The following is a 7,682-nucleotide window of genomic DNA, read 5'->3' as shown; positions in this document are numbered from 1 at the left end:
AAGATGTGATTAGTTCTTCACTTCCTTAGCCTTTGTACTCCCTGAGGGAGACATAGTGGAGCTGCGGGTTTCTCACCATTCACCTGTGCCACCATCCATCAGGAGAGACTTGCAGGTTACGATGATGCTCAGCAGATTTCAGTGAAGCTATCAGATTAAGATGGGCTCAGAAGAAGGGCCTGATAACCTGCTTCTGAAAATCAGCCAATGGAAAGCCCATGGATCACAAGGATCCAATCCACAATGGATCACAATGGATCAAAGGCAACATTGCCTTCAGTTTTGTAAGGGATTTCCATTCATTGGGGGTGACTCCACAGCAGCTAGCAACAACTCTCTGAGAAGCTCCTGTTTGAGGGTCCTGAGCACTCCAGGAAGATAACAGATGTACTTTCTTAGAGCTTATTCCTCAATGCGTGGTCCTTAGATTAGCAGCCACTGCAGCATCACCTGGGGTCACATTAAAAATGCAGAATCTCCATCCTCAACTAGAACTGTATCCAAATCTGTGGATAAATCATATGTACATTAAAGTCTGGGAAATTCTAGTCTTAGAAGCACTTCATCCTTGATGGTGGAGGCACCTCACCTGCCAAACAGTCCCTTGAGCATCTTGAACTGAATAACAAGGCAGCACTGACATGGTCCCCAGGAGTGAGAAACAAGGGCACTGACCAGACTTTGTGTGTGTGCCTTCAGCGGGGCTGTGCTGCTGGTGAGGCTGCTGTGTACTCCCTGAAAAGTCAGGCATATTGATGATAGATCTTTCCCTCTCATTAACAAGTTCAATAGCTGGAAACCTGGGGAACTGATCCCACAACTGTTAAAACAATACACAACAAATATTCATGTCTCTTCCAGGGTCAGTTGCTCCTGTTGTGTGCTCCTTTAGTCCTTTGAATATCTCTATCAGAGAATGTGCTACTCTGATTTGCTTATTATGCCTTTCCCCACTTACTAGACAATTGTATAATTTGTCACAACAGGGGGATACATTCCATATAATATTAAATAAATTGATGCCAGCACTTACATGAGGAAGGAAGAAAATGGGATGGAGTTTTAAGGAACTGAAAGAAAACATATAATTTGGAAGTTGGAAAGTATTGAGCAAAAGAATAAAGATGGCTGAATATTCAGAAAAGGAAATCTACCCACTGCAATCAATTTCAACTCATAGCCACCTTTTAGAGAGCTTTTGAGTCTATAAAGCCTCATCTTTCTCCCATCAAGTAGCTGGTGGGTTTGTATTGCTGAAGTTGTGGGTAACAGTCCAGTGTTTATTCTAAAATGCCACCAGATCTTCTTTAGAATGGGTAAAGGAAGAAAATCTTAGGGTGGTGGGATGAAGCAATTAGTTTACAAATAAAGACACAAATTTAAAAATTAAGTCACTTAAATTATAAGGAGTCTTGGTATGGTACTGTGGGATAAAGCACTGGACCACAAAGTCGGCTTGAACCACAAGGCTGGTGGTTCAAACCCACCAGCCCCTCCTTGGAAACCCTTTCAGGTCGCTATGAGTCAAAACAGACTTGATGGCACTTAATAACAACAAATAATAAATGACTGGTCCAGCATACAAATCCAGATCCAGGTCCTATCTCGTGTGCCTCGCTGCTTTTGATGCATAGAATGACAGAACAAGCAGGACACCCAGTATCTCCATGGGAAATTCAACTCCCTCTGTCACAAGGCAACACATTGAACCCCAGGGAAGTAGAGTGTTTTGCTCATGGTTGTAGAGTTGATTGATGACAGAATCAGCATGAAAACCAGGTCTTCAGGAAGAAAGGTACATCTAGTGCCAATCAGAGCTAAGCTGAAAAAGGTTCCACCCTCCTCTTCCTCCTGAACAAGCCTAATGTATCCTCTCATAAAGGAAGTCATGCCAGGAGATTCGGGCCACAGTGTTGTGCCTTGAGTGACTCCCTCAGTCTGCATTCTCTGTGTTCCATTGCTGGAAGAAGTAAGGAGTCTTGGTGTACAGTATTTCTTGTTCTCATTCTCTTCTTGTACATGGCCCCAGATGTAGGCCATGCACTTACCATGGTGATATAACCCAGTGCCTTGATGTGCTCCTGTTACCCAAACCCTTCCAGCCTTTACAAGGAGATGTTTTGCAAAAATTGTCAGTTTTGTAAAGATAACTCTTTAATTGGTGGTTTATAGAAAAGATCAAGAAGTTGAAAGGTGAGGTGTTGCAATTAAAAAAACATTGAGTTGATGGGCTCATCAGTGAAACGGAAAGTTTATCTTCACCTCCAGCCTAAATAGATGAATATCTGCCCTATGTTTAAAGTGCCTCAGAGGAGAAAATGCAGTTTACTTCAATCACCAGTTACAGTAGCTGATTTTATTTGCTAGAAATGATCAGAAGGAACATTGTGAAGATACTCCTACTTCTTAGATACTTTCTACTCCTTCCTAGAAAATTGTCTTCTGTCCTCCACCCCTACATTTCCAAGTCTCTTGGGATGGTTCAACTTTTTCCAGGACCTATATATCATTGATAGGCTAAGAGAGTTGAGAAAGAAACAAATTCCTACTTAATAGCGCTACTGCTAGATATAATTTTGGGTTATAACTATTTAACCTCTCAAGTTACTGAACCTCTTTATCCTCAAGTCAGTAATGAGTAGAATAAACTGGGTGACTGTGAAAGATCTTCAAACTCTAAAAATCTAATCCTTAATTTTGCCAGGAGGTTAATTCATAAGACTTCTTTCTTGCTAAAGGTGTTTTAATTTTCATACAGAATGTAGTGACAGAAAAAAAAAAGCCTTCTCTGAAATGCAAGTGAATAGACTTACATGATGAAATTATAAACTTGAGAAGCGATATTTTGGGGCAGGACATCATGTAGGGAACATAGTCCATCTTTTCATCAGGAAGAACTGCCCATCATGATCAGAAATTTTCCATGTGTTCAAAAGAAACAAAGAACTAGATCTGAAGTATTTGTGGCAACCAATATTTGAAGTGTTCTTCATTTATGGTTTGGCTGTTGATGCATGAGCATGCTTGCCTAGCATAGCAGTATACTGTTAGCAGCAGGTATTAAATATATTATTTAGTATTAGAGATATTAGTCTGAAGCATTAGGGCAAATTAGCATTTGATATATTATGTCTTTAGGGTTACAATTAAGACTTGCATTCATGATTGTTATTATCTACTATGTGTTAAGACCTGAACTGTGATTTGACTCTTGATTCCACAATGAAACCACCAACATTGACAACCCAACACTAATTGTTTTTTTTTTGTTGTTTTTTTTTGCAACTGTATATGATGGTTCATATCTTCTAATTATTATACATCTGAAAACTACAATTTCAACTACCCACAGACTTTCTCATAGCATTTCTCAGTGTAGTTTTCGGGGGGGGGGGGCGAATCTATGCTGAATTCATGGTTCTGATGCTTTAAAAGCCTCTTAAGAACTCTTCCAGCCCTACCCTCCTCCTCTACCAGCGTTCTAGAAGCAAAATTCTCGGTCTGATGATTTGACTCAAGCTCTTCTTCTATACCAGTTACCTCATCACTGACCCATCACAGAGGGTCAGATATCCATCACAGATGATAGATGAGTATAAACATTTCTACTATGGTAATTACTGATGCTTTTTAGATATTTCTCAATATGGTGGACTCCTGATGTGGGGCTGTGGGTTAATGTGCTGGACTGCAAAGTCAGTTTGAACCACAAGGTCGGTGGTTCAGGCTCACCAGCTGCTCCTCAGAAACCCTATACAGTGTCACTGTGGGGCAGAACGACAATTCAATGTGGTACTTGCATCTGGGCTCAGAAGGGCACTTTAAATACTTGCCAATGTGTAGTACTACTATTTAGGTGGAGATGACACAATCAGCTTAATGATTTAAATCTTCAAGAAGGCAAGAAGTAGGAATCCTTGTAACTAGATGCATATATTTCTAAAACCATACTGTATTAACATCATCATCTTCCTAAAGACCTCCCAATATGGAAAGTCTGGGAAAAGGAGATGTGGAATCCCCCTAAAGACTATATGGGTGTGTTTTCCTCAAGTCTGGGCTCTGATTCAGAGGTTTACAGCTGAGTTTCCCATTCTTCTGCAGGACTTGGGACTGGCCTAGGTGGGGCCATGAGCCCATTGTACTGACTCAGTTCCCACCAGGACAATCATATTCATGTTCTGGAGGCTTTACACTGTTAACTTTAACTGTGCAAAATACAATGTCAATTGTGTTCCTCTGACCCTGAATGTGGCTGTGAAAAGCAGTTGACGGTTTCTTCCTCAAAGTATGCCTTTAATTCTTTCCACCCACTCTTAACAGACATGCTCAGAGCACATAAACTAGACTCTATTATCTACCTAACACTACTCAGAACCCTCACTGTCCTACCATTTCCAGTCACTTTTCTACCCAAAGCAATCTCCCCTGCCACATTTCAGCATTCCTGTTGAAGATGACATCTGCTGGTTCCATCTCCAACAGGTTGTTGTTACAAACTCCCAAAACAGGATAGTGACTGAACCAGAACTAGGTAGCCAATAACTGTGTTCATCTCTAGATCATTTCTTCTGTCTACTTTTCTATCCTAGCAACTTTCAGGGAAATTGTGAAGAAATAAGTGCCCCAGGCTGCTCATCTACCAAGGATTTCAGGTCTTCTAGGCAACCAGCTGCTCCCCAGGAGAAAGATGAGTCTTTCAACTCATGTAAAGATTTACACCCTCAGAAACCCTGTACAGGGTCACTATGGGTCGGAACTGACTCAACGGCATTTAACGCACTTAACAACAACAACAAGGTTACCAGCAAGATGTTTACCTGTGCTTCATTGACTATGCAAAGGCTTTTGCTTTTGTGGATCATGACAACATTTTGAAGTATGAGTATTCCAGAACACTTAATTGTGCTCATGAGAAATCTGTACATGGACCAAGAGGCAGTTGTTTGAACAGAACATGGGAACACTGAATGGTTTAAAATTAAGAAAGGTGTGTGACAGGGTTGTATTCTTTCACCATACTTATTCAACCTGTATGCTGAGCAAATAATCCGAGAAGCTGTGTTCTATGAAGAAAAACATGGCATCAGGATTGGAGAAAGACTCATTAACGCCTGCAATATGCAGATGATACAACCTTGCTTGTTGAAAGTGAAGAGGACTTTAAATATTTACTGATGAAGATCAAAGAGCACAGCCTTTGGTATGGATTGCATCTCAATGTAAAGAAAACAAAAATCTTCACCACTGGACCAATAAACAACATTCTTATCAACGGAGAAAAAATTGACGTTGTCAAGGACTTCATTCTTCATGGATCAACTATCAGCACTCATGGAAGCAGCAGTCAAGGAATCAAATGACGTATTGCATTTATGCAAATCTGCTGCACAAAACCTTTTTAAAGTGTTGAAGAGCTAAGATTTCGGCTTGAGAGCTAAGGCGCACCTGACCCAAGCCATGGTATTTTCAGTAACCTCATATGAATGTGAGATCTGGACAGTGAATAAGGAAGACCGTAGAAGAATTTATGCATTTGAGTTATGGTATTGGAGGAGAATATTGAAAGTGCCATGGGCTTCCCATAGAACCAACAGATCTGTGCTAGAGAAGTGCATCCAGAGTGCTCCTTGGAGGCCAAGATGGCCAAACTTTGTCTTTTGTACTTAGGACATATTGTCAGGAGGGACCAGTTGCTGGAGGAGGATATCATGTTTGTTAAGGTGTAGGATCAGAGAAAAAGATGAAGACCCCGAGCGAGATGGATTGGCCAAGTGGCAGCATCAGTGGGCTCAAACATGGCAACAATTGTGAGGTTGGCCCAGGACCGGGCAGTATGTTCTGTTGTACATAGGGTCGCTATGAGTCGGTACTGTCTCAGTGGCACCTAACAACAACTACATGGTTGAGAGACAGTACAATGAGTAAATGTAATGCCACATTCTTCCTTGTGCAACAATACACTTAAAACGTTCTTTGGAAGATAGGCATATTCATCCTCTCATTGTCTCCTAGTTCTCTTTTGCCAGCTGAAATATACCACAGGTGGGGAATGAAAATCTTAGTATTTATGTGGTGATTTCTGCCTGGATAAAACGGGGGATACCATGCCTACTTACTGTGCTTGGAATATGTGGAGAATAGACAAAGGAGCTCTGGTAGCGTAGTGGTTACGAATCGGGCTGCGAACCTCAAGGTCAGCAGTTCGAAACTACCAGCTGCTCCGTGGGAGAAAATGAGGCTTTCTGCTCTCGTAAAGATTTACAGCCTCTGGAACCCTGTTCAGGGTCGCTATGGGTCGGAACCGACTCCATGGCACTTAAAAACAACAACAGACAAAGAAGTTGTTCTCCAAAATATACACCAGGAGGGATTCTGAAAGTACCTGGAGGAGAACCCTACGAGGGAAATGAAGTATTTGTCTGTGTTGTATCTCTTAAACCTGGCTATTGGTTGGAAAGAGTGTTGGAGGAAAACCAATGCCATATCTTCACTTCTCTCAATTTCCCCAAAGGAGATCCCTGTTCATAAGATGCAGAAGACAGGGGACTTGTCTCCATGCCAGCTTCAGTGAAGGCCAAGAGTAACCCTGGTAGCAGACTTTAGCTTTGGCAAAAAGATTGTAGTTCCCCTTGTGAGCAAGAATTTTCCCCATAGTGGGGCATCCTGGCTGAAAGACCTGTGTGTGACCTCCTGCCCATGGTAAAAGAAGGGAAGAGTGACAGAGAGAATGTGGCTTCACTCCACATATACACCCACATCCTCACACTCCAGTCTCCCCACATACTCATCAACCACCCTCCTACACAGCAATATCCTCCATCCATGGACACCCATGTGCTACATGAATAGGTAATAATTTTAAAACAATTCAGGCAACCTAGGGCACTACGTTCATTTTCTTTTCTTTCTCACTCTCTCCTTTTTTTCCCTAAAATAAAATAAGATACATTAAGGCTTTTAAAAGTATGCATTAAATCATGTAAATTTTTACTCAGATTTCATGTGTCTGGAGCAGATTAACAAGGAAAACAATCACAAAATAAATATTTTTGTTTTATTTAAAAAAGAACATTTCCCTATACATTTTGCTCACTAACAGGATAGCGCTGCTTTCATGGATAGTTTGGGGGCTATTGGAAAAGGAGCTCTGGATAAACCACGAGAGGAACGTGGAGCAAGTCAGGACCCTGAAACTGGGCAGGCTGAGGAAATACAGGAACTGAAGAGGAGAGGCGAGGAAGAGCAGCAAGGCTGCCTGCTACCTTGTGGCTCCTCTGTGGGTTTCAGTCTCACATTTCCTCAGGTAAGGGAGCAGGCTCTGAGGAGCAGTCCACATACCAGAGGTGCAGAGGAGGCAGCATACAAAAAGTAAGAACCAAAGTGGGGAATCACGAAACAGCGACATTTTAAGAAATCTGGTTAAAAAGAATACAAAAGTGACTCCACCAAGGGTGAGGAAGAGCGCCTACCTCTCCCATTTTGTCCCCTCTTGCCTTCTCAAATAACAAGAATCACTTGTAGGAATTTTTGTTTCTTTCTTTCTTTCATGGTTTGACTGCTTCCTTTTCTTAATCTCTCCCTTGGCTCCTCTCCTTCAACTGCATTCATTTGAGAAAGCACCAGCTTTACAAATCCGAGGCTGCTGATTTGTAACCTCCCTGTGGAAGTGTGTGTGTGTG

The sequence above is a fragment of the Chrysochloris asiatica genome, unplaced genomic scaffold (assembly GCF_000296735.1).
Source record: "Chrysochloris asiatica unplaced genomic scaffold, ChrAsi1.0 scaffold00100, whole genome shotgun sequence".
NCBI lineage: Eukaryota > Metazoa > Chordata > Mammalia > Afrosoricida > Chrysochloridae > Chrysochloris > Chrysochloris asiatica.
Note: the sequence above shows the minus strand (reverse complement) of the source record.